The sequence below is a fragment of the Bemisia tabaci genome, chromosome 3, assembly GCF_918797505.1.
Source record: "Bemisia tabaci chromosome 3, PGI_BMITA_v3".
NCBI classification, from domain to species: Eukaryota; Metazoa; Arthropoda; class Insecta; order Hemiptera; family Aleyrodidae; genus Bemisia; species Bemisia tabaci.
Genome location: NC_092795.1, coordinates 4,167,349 through 4,182,691, shown reverse-complemented (window position 1 = coordinate 4,182,691; position 15,343 = coordinate 4,167,349). Strand labels below are relative to the sequence as shown.

The 15,343-nt window shown below is 39.9% G+C and overlaps 1 protein-coding gene across 1 annotated transcript in view; it reads right to left on the bottom strand.

The window, feature by feature from the left end:
* Positions 1–15,343, bottom strand: part of LOC109043333 (uncharacterized) — a 682,950-nt gene that overhangs the window by 656,469 nt on the left and 11,138 nt on the right. Inside the window, exon 2 of the mRNA XM_072297673.1 lies at positions 699–800. The gene's annotated coding sequence lies outside the window, so the exon portion shown is untranslated. The remainder of the gene's footprint in view (positions 1–698; positions 801–15,343) is intronic.

Sequence of the window (15,343 nt, the reverse complement as noted above, 5' to 3'; positions counted from 1 at the left end):
AATAAGAAAAAATCAATGCGTATGAGAAGAAATATAGACCGGGGAAGAGGAGGGGGCTAGATCGACAATCAATAATTCTACAAAACAAGCTCATTTTGCGTAGTCAACTTAGAGAGACATTGGTACCTTCATCAATTTTTCAACTTGGCTATCTGCTGAAAAACATGCCAAATTGTTTAGGTCTTTATTTGACAAATGCCTGATTAGACTACGTGTGGTGTCGCATTGATTGAGGAGGAGTTCCTGATTTAGATTTAAACTGAAGAAAGAAGGGCAAGCAAACAATTTTTGGGATTATAATGCATTCCGCCGATCGTCTCTTCTCTCTAAAATCGTTCTATAAATTGACTGCATTTTGCAATTTGGAACTATAGATTCTGGCCCGGTTTAAAAACAACGTATGTGCCAATGGTTTCCCTGTGCACATAAGTGTTTTTTCAGTTGAACCAGAATATATAGTTCCAAATTGCAAAATGCAGTCCAAATAATCGCTGGAAGGATGTAAAATCTTAAAATTTATTTTTTCGACGATCGTCATCACAATGGTTTTGTTTTCTTCTTTTAGTTACGCCAACCAGTCCGCATCGTATCATGCAGAATAGGAAAAGGAATGATAAAAATGTATCCTGTAACTAACAACTGTAGAATGATAATAGATGAATTTAAAGACAAGAAGAAAATAACTGTTAGATACGCACCAGAAGAGAGGTATCCAATTGCCCGACGCCAAGCTGAAAGCACTCACGACGCGACGCGACACTATCACTGAGACCGCACTGAAAAATTGGCTTCGAAAAGGTCTTTAAGATACATATTTGAAAACATTTACAGAAACGTTAGGAAATGAATAATACATATGCAAGTACATGTGTGGTGCTGGCTTGAATTCTGCCCAAATTCGGTGTTTACAAATTCCAAAGTATTACAGCAATGAAATGAAAATAAATTAGGAAAAATCATAAAAATAATATCAAAGATCATAATGATAATTAAAGGTGCATCTTTCGACCAGAAACACGAGCGGGTGCTTCTTTTTCTCTGGATGATCAAAAAACGAAAAGAAAAAAAAATTACAAAGGAACCATTATGCATGCTTTCAGGGCACGAATTCTTCCGTTATGTTAACGTCCAGTTGCAGATGCAATATTTGACAATATGTATTTTTTTTTTTTTTTTTGTTTCAATTGACTTTGTTGCTTGGAATGACCAAGTAATGTAATTTTTGCAATGTTTTTGTACACCTGATAGACGATAATTGATTAAATAACGTTGAAATCATTATCGTGGATGCAAGTTATGAATCGCATCGATATTAATTCCTCGTCTAGCTTACGATATGACATAGAGATTCTCCATGTTCTCCATTGGAGAAAAGGGCGACGAAGGAAAAATCTGTAATAGCAGGAGCGAAACCTATTATAGAGGCTATCAAATTCGTAATTTTAACTTCGAATTACTTGGGTCATCGATGACAGTGGCGTGGTATGCATTGCGATTTATCGATTTACCTGTCATTTAAACCTATAGAAAAGGATCGACACGCAGATGTTCGAAATGACCATCATAACAATCGATTCTTTGCCAAAGCTTCAAATGAAAAAATATCGATAATCGACCATTCACGCCTCGCAACTGATTGATGACCAAGAACCCGACAAATATTTCAATTCAGTAATATTCCATCTAGCACGATCAAATTTGCGTAATTTAGACCGGTTCCATGGAGACACATCGCAAAATGCCGTCACTGCGGGCAAATTTTCAGAAACGTCCAATATCATTAGGTAACGAATAAAAAATTATAAAAAAACAACAAGAACTACTATCATGAAGTATTTTTCCAGAAGAAGATACGAAAAAATTGTGATATATTTAGACCAAACAGCCACATTTTCTCTCTCAATTTCTTAAGAAAAATAAATAAATAAAATGAATTTCGAAGAGATGAGCTCACTAAGCAACTTAATGTACTCTTGTCACTTTTTGGTGTTCGGTGATAATCATTATACAATTTTTGATGCCAAGTAATTACCGTTACAATATTTCAGGGTTGGGCAAAACTCCCTGACTTTTCCAGGTTTTCAATGACTTATCAAGAACTGTTCACCATTGAATGTACGTCATCGACAGGGCTGCCGATAATCTTACTCACGTATCGTGAATATTTTACCCACCCACTACTCACCAGTCTTTTCACTCCATCTTTACTCACTGTTCTTCAATTTTACTTTCTCTTCACTCACCGTTTCTCTATGTTACTCACTCTTTACTCACCGTTTCTCTATGTTACTCACTCTTTACTCACTCTTTACTCACTCTTTACTCAATTTTACTCTCTCTTCACTCGCCGTTTCTCTATTTTACTCACTCTTTCCTCACCATTTCTCAATTTTACTCTCTCTTCACTTGCCGTTTCTCTATGTTGCTCACTCTTTACTCACCGTTTCACAATTTTTCTCACTCTTTAATCACCATTTCTCGATTTAACTCACTTTTCACTCGCCGTTTCTCGATTTTACTTTTTGTGTACTCGCCATTCTTCATTTTACTAGCTGATTACTCACAAAAATCGCACCAAACATGAAATCAAAAATTTATTCATCATTTCATCGATTGCTAGACCCTTCGAGAAACTATTAGAAAATCGGCAGCCCTGATCATTAATAAACCGGCTAATTCAAAACTAGGTATATAAGAGAGAAAAAGGGGCGAAAGAATTATGTGTATCAATAGAAGCATCAACTGTGTTTTCACTCAACTTGATGAAAACGAATTGCTCCATGTTAACTTACATTTGCTGAAAAACCAAGAACAATTTTATTTATTCCTCACAACGAAGACAGACACGTACTATTAGTACGGATTAGTATTACTAAAGGATTGATTTTCCAAATCTAGGCCTTCTTTTTCCTTTACAGCGGCCGCTTTAATACTGCTATTGATGCTACTCTGGTCGGTCCTTATGCTGTTTTATTTTGGTACATCTGCATATCCTGGTTTTTGTCTGCTGCTCCTTTTGCTGCTGCGACACTGATTCTACTTCAGTTGCTGCATCTGACGTTTCTTTCTCTTCTTCTTCCTCCTTTGATTTATTTTTTCTATTCCTTTTACGTGAGTGAGCATGGCTTTTCGGCGTAGGTGAGTGAAAGTTTAACGCAATTCTTGAAATGAGGAAAAAGGCGGAAGGATTTGGAATGGCACGCAATTCTAAAATTTAAGTTTCTCACGAGTTACTCACTTCAATTCGAGGAGGGGATTTGAATGTGCGAATAAATTGATTAGGGAATTTGAATGTACGAATAAATTGATTGGAGACGGAAAACAGCCAATAAAGAAAAGGGAAATTTAAAAGGTTTGTAAATACATTAAGAAAAGAAAAAGATGGAAGTAATACGGGTAAAACACCCGAGGAATGGATCAGTTGCGTTGGTCATGGCTTGATTCCAATAAATCAGCTAAATATAAAAAGATCTTTCCAAACAGCAACTTTCTACGTTCAGCATTAACTGAAAAAACGCCCTTGAAAAATTCGGTGGATGACGTAATCCACCGAATTTTTCGAAGCGTGATATCTCGGTTCCTATTAAACGTAGAAGCTTGCTGTTTGGACGGATCTACTTATCATTAGCTGATCTACTAGAATCAAGTATCGCCAACAAATTTTGTGACCAGTGTAACTGACCCATTTTAAGGTAAAATGACTTTACAAAGATCAAGAGTGAGTGAATTCGAGGGATAAAACGCTCTCTCTTTCTCATTCTGCCAAGCTTTCACATTCTCATTCTGCCAAGCTCTCACATTCTCATTCTGCCAAGCACACACCTGCCCTGCCCTGCCTGCCCACCCTTGCCCTACATATCCCTTCCTGCCTTGCCCTACACATCCCCCTCCCCTCCCCTGCTCTACATATCCCTCCCCTGTCCTGCCCTACACATCCCTCCCATGCCATACATATCCCTTCTCTGTCCTGCCCGGCCCTGCACTAAATATCCCTCCCCTGTCCTGCCCAACACGTCCCTCCCATCCCTGCAGCCCTGCCCTGCCCATCCCTGCAGCCCTGCCCTGCCCATCCCTGCAGCCCTGCCCTGCCCATCCCTGCAGCCCTGCCCTGCCCATCCCTGCAGCCCTGCCCTGCCCATCCCTGCAGCCCTGCCCTGCCCATCCCTGCAGCCCTGCCCTGCCCTATCCTGCCCTACAATGCTCTGCACAGCCCTCCCCTGCCCTGCCCTTCACATCCCTCCACCCGCCTAACCAAGTCAGTCAGTCAGTCAACCAGCCACGGTGAAAAACAAGTTGGCGGCTGAAACCAAAGACGACAGTCAGAAGGCATCACTTGACTATCGCCACGTCCCATCGCTGTCGTTTAGGACCGGAAAGGGTGAGGTTAGGTTGGGTTAAGTTAGTTTAGGTAAGGTAAGGTTAAGTTGGATAAGGAAAGGGAGGGGTTGGGTTAGGTTATAGGTTAGGTTAGGACAGATTAGGTCCTGAACGACAGTGACGAGGCACGGAGATGGCCAAGTAGAGCCTTTTAGCCGTCGACTTGTCACAAACGCAAACTTGTTTTTCACCGAGGCTGGTAAGCATGTCCTGATAAAGACTACCACAATGAGTGTCCAAAACGCGTTCACTCGGGATGCACGCATTATCACCAAACATGGACCCATGCTTGATGACAACACGGACATCCTGAATGTACACATAAATGGAGCGGTCACTATGGCTTCCTTTACCAGGGCATTAGGTGTCAATCCAAATGATCGAAAAACTACAAGGGCACCGTACTCCGGTGCCCTGCACCCATCCACGTTGCCAGACCCGCGGTCGGGGCTGTGTCCGAGGTCGCTCCTCTAGTGCATCCAGACGGTGACGCCCGCGCGACCGGGCGGATGACCGCGCGCCAGGCGGACCACAGAGTGCTCGGTCGGACGACAAAGCCTCCGAATCAGCCTCACTTTCAAACCTAGTTCGAAGACCTCCAGTGGTGTGGCGTGAATTGCGATTTATCGATTGTTATGCCATTTAAACCCAGGGTAAAGAATCGATCGACAGGGTGTTCGCAGCGAAACACCCTGTCGATCGATTCTTTTCCATAGGTTTAAACGGCATAACAATCGATTTCTCGAAATTCACGTCACGCCACTGGAGGTCTTCGAACTAGGTTTGAAAGTGAGGCTGATACGGAAGCCACTGTCATCCGGTAGAGCAGTCGGTGGAGCGTCCGACGGGTATCCACCCGCTCGCCGACCGGGCGGATGACCGCGCGCCAGGCGGACCACAGAGTGCTCGGTCGGACGACAAAGCACTCCGAATCAGCCTCACTTTCAAACCTAGTTCGAAGACCCCCAGTGGTGTGGCGTGAATTGCGATTGATCGATTGTTATGCCATTTAAACCCATGGTAAAGAATCGACGATCCTTTTCCATTGGTTTAAATGGCATAACAATCGATTTCTCGAAATTCACGCCACGCCACTGGAGGTCTTCGAACTAGGTTTGAAAGTGAGGCTGATACGGAAGCACCGTCATCCGGTAGAGCAGTCGGTGGACCGTCCGACGGGTATCCGCCCGATCGTCGGACGTCGGACCGTGGGACGCACTAAAACCGAGCCCGGCGGCAGCACGTCGTCGTTGCGCGCCATGGCAGTGAGATCCACGTCGCGGCTCAAACACTGAAAAAAACACTCCGGCCGTGGAAGCCGTAGTTACGGGCTATATAGAGATACCGTCCTTGTTCCGGGCTCAGAGGCCGAAAGTTCCGCGCGGAGCACCCGGAGCAGTCGAAGTGCTCCGGTGCTACGCCCGGAACTTTCGGCCTCTGAGCCCGGAACACGGATGGTATCTCTATATAGCCTGTAACTACGGCTTCCACGGCCGGAGTGTTTTTTTCAGTGAACGGAACCTCAGGGACCTCTTTAGGCCCAGGTCACACCCACAGCGTTCATCGCCGTCGGTGTGACTGTTGAGTGTTGCCGATCAAAATTATTTATTTACTTTCGTTTCAGGTCCACTACAATACGTTTATTTCTTTCTTGGTCAACGCGTTTTTTTTTTATTCGTTTTTAAAGACTACAAATGGACTGTCTACCCAAATAATGATTCTCATTGTTTGTAAAGTTTACAAAGAACCGTCTACTTTTGGTCTACACGTAGAGCACATTTTTCAAATTTGGGGTATTGGGGAACTGTACCTCTTTGAATTACATAAAAATCAGATTAGCTTGAGGAAATCTGTGAGTTTTTTTTTCTCTCCACCCTGTGGGCTGCACATGAATTGGTCAAGAATGACGTTCAACCAACTACGAATCGGGTGAAAGGCTGGCATGGACATTTTTGTCTAACAACGTATTTAAAAGAAAAAATTTAAAAAAAAACGCTGATTTAATTTCGTTCCTTAAGAGGATGAGTTATTACATGAAACGGCATGAATCTGCCGACGATGACAATGATGGCGAGAATTAGACTCTGAAATCCTATCTGATAGGTATTTCTCATCGTTTCTTTCTTTAATAAACTTCCCATTGTAGGCCACAACGTTGTGGACGATTTTTTGCGTGGCCGTTAAGCACATTCTAGACCAAATCCTTGTGGACAGAATTCCACAGACCTTAAGTTGGTAGACATAAAAAAGTAGACGCGCTTCTTAATATTGATCGGCATCACTCAACAGTCGCATCGATGGCTCATTCGGATGGGCTCCTTTTGATCGCGGAAATTGAGGTTGAACACTGTGAGTTTGACCCAAGCTCATAGGCCGATTGCACACGTCCCAAATGGAGACCGACACGATGAACCCATCGTCTCGGCTCCCATTTGGGAGGTGTGAAATCAGCATTTTGAACCTCTGCACCCTCCCTCTATAAGGCACTTACCCTTGAAAGTTTATTCACGTTGATGCTCAAGTGCTGAAGTGAATTTGAATTTTCAATACTGTAACTAAGACTGAATTTAAATTTCAGAGGTGTGAATGACCGAAGTTACGAAAGCACCTCTATAAAATAATTAAATTCTACTACTACCACTGTTACTACTACTACTACTTTTTGTTCAAGCGAATGAAAAACTAACTTTCAATGATGATTTAACTCAGAACAAATGCATGGAAAGAAAGAAGAAGAGTCAGTAGTGATGTCATACGTCATAGGTCAGGCATGCACGATTGCATTACGTCAGTCAAGTGTATATATGTTTTTGCTTCTGTTTATACTGTTTCCTTACGCAAGGGTATGTCATAACTGCAGTGTAGAATTCGTTTCGGTGCATTAGCTGATGAAATTACTCGAAATCTAATTATTAGAAAAAAAATTAAGGGAGAAAAAAAAAAACGAAAATTTTTTAAGATACAATGACTACTTGCGAAAACTAGGTTCGACTTTTAAATAGACGCGAATACTGATAATCTTAATTAGGAGCTTATAGGTATCAACTTTCCGTAAAATTCAATCTGTATATGCATTTTACTATGAACGCATAGTTATGTACAGAATCGAGGCGCGCTAGAATGAGTTACATTACATCAGTTTAAAATGAAATCGTTGAGATTAATGATACGTTGATATAAAAAATTACTCTGGAAGCGGCGAAATAATAAATTGAGCATGAAAAATTCACTTGGATAGCTCAATAGCAAAATTTGCAGATATTGATTTTTAATGGAAGCTCACTGATAGTTGTATCTATTTTACGAATCAATAGTGACATTTCTAAAGGATTTTGTTCCCTTGCAGAGTAAATCATGGGGAAAGTGAACATATGATTCGTAAAAAAAACTATGATAAAATTCATACTGGAATATTGAATGAGAGATCACCAACATAGTCACTTGAACTTTCGAAACCACCTGAAGTATCAAAGGTAGCACGAGGAAGGGGGGGGGGGCGCCGACTGTATGGGCCCCCCTTCCCTCTCTCCATGAAAAATATTTTAACTATCTAATTCTCCTTCCTATGAATAATTTCTGCTCAAACCACTAAGTATGCAATAAAAACTACGACAAAATAACTCAAGTATGCTTTCAAAAACTTCTACAACACTACAGACAATGGATGATTTTTCCATTCTTTTGGTAATTAATTTTTGGCCACAGCAGTGTGCGACAAGACGCATGAGGGCACAAAAAGAAGAGGGAAAATAAAAGTGCGAGAAAGTTATGTTTCACGTAAAAAATCGCTAATCTGATGAACTACGAACAAAACATTATTTGAGAAACGACACCTCCTGATGATTAAAACGCATAACTACTAGCGACCTGTACCTCAGACACCGAGAGAGGCAGTTCCTCCTTTGATTAAGGAGAAAAAAAATTAAATGGATAAAAGGGCGCAAAAACGGAAGATAGGTGTTAAAAAAACTAATAAACTTAACGACTGAATGGTGAAGGTCATATCATTTAGCTCATCATTTTGACGAGACATTCCCTCACCTCCAAAATCAAACAACTGCCCTGATGACGCTACTGAGAGATGGGACTGCACGAAAAGTAGTTCGAGAAGTTTTTCGAGGAAAAAAGTACGATTACTTCCATTGGCAGAAAAAGTTGGGTTTTCGCATTTTACACAAATCTCAGGGCGGAGATGGGCCACCTCGGGAATATAGATTCTATGTTTTTGTAATGCAGAATTATCATCCTTCACCTACCCTGTCATTAAAGAGAGTAGAAACCTTTCGGGTAAAAGTGTTTTGCTCTAAGAATTTTACGTGTTTAGGGTATATGGAGAGGAATATTATATTATTGTATAACTACAGTGCTCTGATGTTCGTCAGGATCCAAACGCAACACGATAAGTTATGCATAGCGAACTATGATAAATCCGTGGGCGATCAAATAAAAATAAAGTTTCTAATCGATGTAGATGTAAATGGAAAAAAGCGTACAGATGTTTGAAAATTATTCATAGATGCATCAAATGATTTCAATACGCTCTATTAAACAGTTATGAACTGAGTCGGCTTTTGAGAATACTGCTCATGTCCATTTTTCACATCTTTATGGCTTTCAGGTTTTTAGGACTTCTTCGATTTTGTTGTTAGCTTTTGGGAATTATTGGACGTATTTATGCTAAAAGGAACTATGTAACGCGCAAACCCTATGCACATAGCTCCTTTTAGCATAAATACGTCCAATTAATCCCGCCATTACAAGTTAAATTACTCTCACTGAATGTTTCGTCTCTGCCCGCACGCAGTGCGGCGATTTCGGCCCGACAATGAGAGCAATTACCCGCTATTACAAGAACAGCTTTTTTTCAGTATTCACAAAATGAGCATGGAATGGAAATAAGCAGTTTTCGCCTGAGCCGATTCAATTGATATGTAAAAAAAAAAAAAAAAAAAAAAAAAAAAAAAAACTCAGACCTTAAAAAGCCCGCATGATTCAGACGCCTAAATCTTCAGGGAGTGAGTCTCAATGTGCCTGAAGTGCACTAACAATAAAGCCCTAATAGAGTTAAGTCAACACTATTCTGAGGAGAAATCAAGGCCAATCAACTATCAACTATAAAACCTTAATTCGCTAGTAATGCTACTGTCAGGCACTTTAGTAAAACTCGAAGTGTATTTTAGAATAGCCTTTTAATATTTTTGTCTAGCTATTAGTAATTAGATAGATGAACATTTGATTTTTCCCAACTGACAAAAATATTGAAATATAATATTATAATATGTGCATATTATTACAACAAAAAAGCACACACAGAAAAAACGGGACAAAAGCTGAAAAGACCTGGACGTTTCTTGCCGTTAAGCGGCGATTCATGGTTGTGTAATTTTCTTTCTTCTGCTTTTCAGCTTCTGTCCTGTTGCTTTTCCGTGTGAATTTTTTCATTGCAGCGTTATGGGCTAATCAATTTTTTTTTTTTTGTAAATATATTACATTACAACAATTAATACCCATCGGTAAATTATTTACACATATTTCTGTAAAGGCGTCAATAACCCTTTGAATTTTTAGATTCTAATTTTTTTTTTTTTTTTTGAATTTTTGGCCTTAAGTTCCCCGCAAAATATTGTCCGACTTCTGTCTGTTCCTCTCATTGAAAGTTTCGTCTCTGCCCGCACACAGTGCGGCGATTTCGGCCTGACAATGAGAGAAATACCTGAGCTTGTACACTACAAATTCGTAAACGCGACAATTCGTATCGTTTAAAACCTGTCATTATTAAATAAGATAACACACGAGGCTGCATCACCCAGACACACTGAGGATCTCCCAAAAGGATAAATGTAGTGGCGAAGCATGAATTATCAACTATCGACATTCTTCCATAGAAGCTATGGTAAAGACTTTAACGCACGTTGGAAAAATCACCGAACGCAGTCTAAACGACTCGTGCGTCTAACCGCGATCAGTTCGTAGCATGCATGGAAAAGAATCGATCATAATGTGTTCCTTGCAAATACCCCGATGATCGATCCTTTTTAATTAGTTTTAATGAGAATCAATCGATTCATCGAAATGCGCGACACGCCATTGGGTGAATGGTAGAGCGGCGTTAGGTCACCGGTTGGCGAAACCGGAGAATTCTCCTAAGACAGGGGAAATGGGGGGAGGGGTGGTGTAAATATCTCACCCCTTAAAATTGGATTACAACCATAAACTGCCAAACGCAGTTTTTGAATATGGAAGTATTGGTTAGCAACTTTGGTGATGATGAATTTCTCGACAGTGATCATTACTTCACATACAAGTTACTTAACAAAATAAATGTACAGAATTTTGCAGTGGACGAACGCATTACCATACAGTAGTTCTCTGATAATTTGCAGATACGACCACACTGCCATACTGAGGAAAAACGACGTATGAACATTCGAGAGTTGCCAAATTTCCCGGATAAAGCATGTATTCTTGAGGAAATGTACGCATATTATCCCCCTAAAATTTACAGATATTTTAGAACGAATGACGGGCAAAACTCTGAAAAAGCGGGGGAAAATATTAACGATTTTTCTGAAAAGTGGTAAATTATCAAAGGAAATTTGGCAACATCTGAAGGTTCATGAGGCGTTCTTCTTTAGCATGGCAACACAATACTGAAGAACAGAACCGAACGCCCAAGATTAAATTGTAATTTTTTCTTTCTTTTTTTTCTGAATGAAAATGAAATATTCTGAACGGTTAACGACGCTGAAGATCTTTCTCAATGTATCTGAAAACACGGTCTTCGGCTCTGTGCTTCAGCCTTTGTTACAAACTGATAAACTTGTAACGCACGACGTTTACTCAATCTTTCTAATTTTTCCTTTACATGTTTTTTTTTTTACTTTATTTAATTTTTTTAAATTGTTTTTTGTTTTTTTTGTTTGTTTTTTGTCTTTGTTTTTTTTGTTTTTTGTTTTTTTTTTTTTTTTTTTTTTTTTTTTTTTTGTTTTTTTTTGTTTTTTTTTTGTTTTTTTTTGTTTTTTTTGTTTTTTTTTTTTTTTTTTTTTTGTTTTTTTTGTTTTTTTTGTTTTTTTTTTTGTTTTTTTTTTTTTTTTTTTTTTTTTTTTTTTTTTGTTTTTTTTGTTTTTTTGTTTTTTTTTTCTGTTTTTTTTTTTCATTTATTTCATTCTTAAATTTCCTTTTTCTCCGCTTCTGGGGTTCCACGCCGTTTCATCCAAATCTTCTACATGTAGTATCTTCTTTTCCTTCTCCCATCTTGAGTGCACTTCTCGGGTGTTTTTCTTAACCCATCGTTGGCATTTGTTTGAGAAAAGTCACAGTCCTGGTTGCGATTATCTGACACACTTGAGTAGAGCTGTTTCTGACCAAAATAAGTTCTTAAGGGCTGGAAAAACTCTCTACTTCAGCCGCCGAATCCATCTATGAGTTCGTAGACTATCATTATCAAAACGACATTTGATACGCTCACCGAATTGGTGGTTCCACAGCATTTTTTTCTTAGGTGAAACGCTCATGAAGGCATGTAGTCCACGGCTGTGAGCGCAGGTCTTGCTCGAATGACAAATTGAATGCTCCATGGACGTCGACGAGTGTTGATGGGTCCGCATTTCCTTCAAGCGATTATACTGTGCCGTCACTGAAATATTTGACTCAAGTCAGCGAGCTGACGTTCTTCGCCAGAAAATCGGACATTCACCGAGATCGCAATTCATCATCCTGCGTTGATTTGATCAAGGGTCCGTGCGTCACTAGTCGTTGCAATAGCCCATGTTGGGACCATGATTCAGGCTCTTTGAAGTTCGCTTGCTTGTTCCTTAGGGAGAAAAACGGAAGCCGCAACATTTGGTTCGCCTTTCAAAAGCAAAAGGAGGCGGCAATTTCAAGTAAGCTTGCCTGTTGACAGGGAGAGGCTGCTTCGATTTTAAAGTCATGTTGATGGCCACACATCTTCGTGTGTTTCATTTTAGGGTCATGTTTGAGGTTCTTTAAGGTTCGCTTGCTTGTTCCTTAGAAGAAAAAAACAGAGGCCGCAACATTTGGTTCGCCTTTCAAAAGCAGGAAAAGCCACAATTTTAAATCAGCTTGCCTGTTGACAGGGAGAGGCTGCTTCAATTAAGGGACCAGCATGCCTGTCAACAGGGAGAGGCTGAACATTCCATAAGTTTTTCACTTTTAGAAATCGTAGAGAGAGGAAATGACAAACAGGATCAAGTCCATGATCCATGGACGCGCGATTCGGTGTGCGTGCATCAATTTTTCCGGGCAATGAAATTATGGCTTCAATGAATTGTTTGACTGGAGTCAGCGACTTGTGTTTATTTTCAGGAAAACGAGGGCGCTGATTTCATTTCATCACAAGGTGTTGATTTAATCGACGGAAGGCGGCTGGAATCTGAGGCCGTGAGTTCTTCGGTCAAAAATTCGTGGTTGTATTTTTCAGGGCACCAACCGTGTGTTTCGAGTTTTTAAACTGACAAACGCAGGGTAGCAATCCGACCGTAATCCAAAACTGTCTGTAATAGACGTTGCCTCTATTGAAGGGCAGAAATAACAATACACTTCGAATTCTAAAGCATAAATCTTGATTTCATCGGGCGCTAAGAACGAGATCTCTGCGTCGTTGATGGCTCAACGAATATCGAGTATTGCAACACTGTATCCGAGATTACAACTATCTGAGGTGCTGTCTCCAGACTTTGAAGCCTGAAGAAATGCATGATCAGCAACTTGATGGAAACAGAATCATTCTCGAGATGAAAGTTTGGAAACCGTCTCCGATTGTCGACACAGTCCAGAACCGCTAGAATGCAGTGGTTTCGAATAGTCGCGCAAGACACCAACGCAGTTGAGTCAGCATGGACCGTTTGGAGCGCCTGCAACATCGTGTGCATACTTCAAAATTGCACGTTTGCACACAAATACTCAAAAATTGCTCGCATAGCACTTGAGTGGAGAAATTGATTGCACAGAATTACGAATTCAAAAGCTTGAAGAAAATTTCAGTCGAAATAAGATGGAACACAAAAACGCTCGAAGATATGAAACAGTTGCTCCGCTTGGATAAAAATTCGCCGAATGGTGGAAACGAAATCCGGTTGAAACCCCCGCGCAGACACACATGAAGAGGTGGAAAAAGGCTGGCAACGTCGCGATGATACGGATGATTGGCGTGAAACCCAGAACCCGAGAAAAGAATTTGACTTAATTATATATACCAGTACAATACTGCCATGCTAAAGAAAAATGCCGTGTAGAGACTCAGAGTTTGACAGATTTTCCCCTCTAAAATGTTCATTTTGAAGGGAATACGTAAATATGTGTCGTTGTTTAATTTGACATAATTTAAAACATAAAATTGCGGATGAAATTATTTGATGAATTATTGCTTGAAAAGTATTCAGCTTCCTTGAAAATTGGTATTTTATTGGAGGAAATTTGGCGAGGTAAAAAGTCTCATATGGCGTTTTTCCTCAACACGGCAGACTAATAAAGCTGCAGACAGCCCCTGCTAGCAATAGGCATTCAATATAATACACTTTAAAGCCATAAGCGGCACGAAAAGGAACATTTTACAAAAAGGAGCTACTATTTCTGGTCCAAGAATAACGTGTCATTAGCTCCCCTACAGGTGCATTCATGAATGATCCGGGGATAATGGCTCCTAATAATTACTTAGTTACGTAAAAATGGACGTTTATAGGCATGGTGATCCGTCAGTGGTGTGATCTAGGGGTACGTCCATGTTTTTAATTTACTTCATATACTCACCTCAAAAAAAAAAATAAAATAAAATAAAAAAAAAAAAAAAAAAAAAAAAGCTGGTGAGAGGGATAAAAAAAAATTGAAATGTATCTAAGTTTTTTCGTCTGAGAAACGACAAAGTGGCACGCACTTATAATTTGATAGTTTTTTTTACAAAAAAAAAAAAAAAAAAAAAAAAAAAAAACCCGCAATTCAGTCTCTAATCAGCAACTAGAAACTGTTGGATTGCATGACCGGGAATCGAACCCGGGACCTCCTGACTTCAGAGTCAGCGCCACAACCACTAATGCCACTGGACCACTAACGGCCAAGGTATGGGAACTCATCTCGCGGTACAGTCGATCAATTCCTGTTACTCAGGCAGAAAGTACAAAATTCACTTTAGAAAAGTGTGCTTTGAAACAGCACGTTGGAAATATTACTTTCTTGTGGAAATATTATTACTTGCTCAATATTGTGGTTTGTATTGGATCAACATGTATTTTCGAACAAGAACCAGTCTGCTAATGTTGCAGTCAGGAGATGGAAATTGATGGACTACATTAAAAAGATCTTATCCAACATTACAGGATTTCTTGACTGATTTTACTGGTTGAGCTACAAACAGAGTATGAAAAGAACTCTTCACGGAGATACCAGAACGCAATGAATATCCGTCGACAGCCCCTGACGGTTAGGCAATTGGTATGCAGGAGAGTACTAGGGAACTCAAGTTGAGCTTCCATTTATTTGATTTTATTGCTGCTATTTTTGTCTCTTTTTCTTTCTTCTTGGTTGTTCTGATGAACGTATGAAGATTAGCTGTTGAGGCAATAACTGCCATTTTCCTTATCTTGACTGACGCATTTTTTTCATGTTAAGAATTGCATTGTAAAGAAAATGGACTTTTCGCGAGCTTTTATCGATGATTCAACTAAGTAAGGTCGAATATTATTATCAGTACACACACAAGCTAACATCTTATAATAATTCAGTTCCAGTAATGCCACTGTTGTAAGAAATTCATTATCACCATACGAGACATGTTTGAAAGCTTCTACTTGCTTACTTCGCCGCTACATCTAGATTTAACTTTCTTCAATATTTCAAAAACCACCTTTGAGTATATGTGATTTCAGAAAAAACTCAATGCAGTTGTCGCTTGCATAGTTCACTGAGTGAAGACTTAGCGAAGAAAATTGGGCGTCTGAATCAAGAATTACTG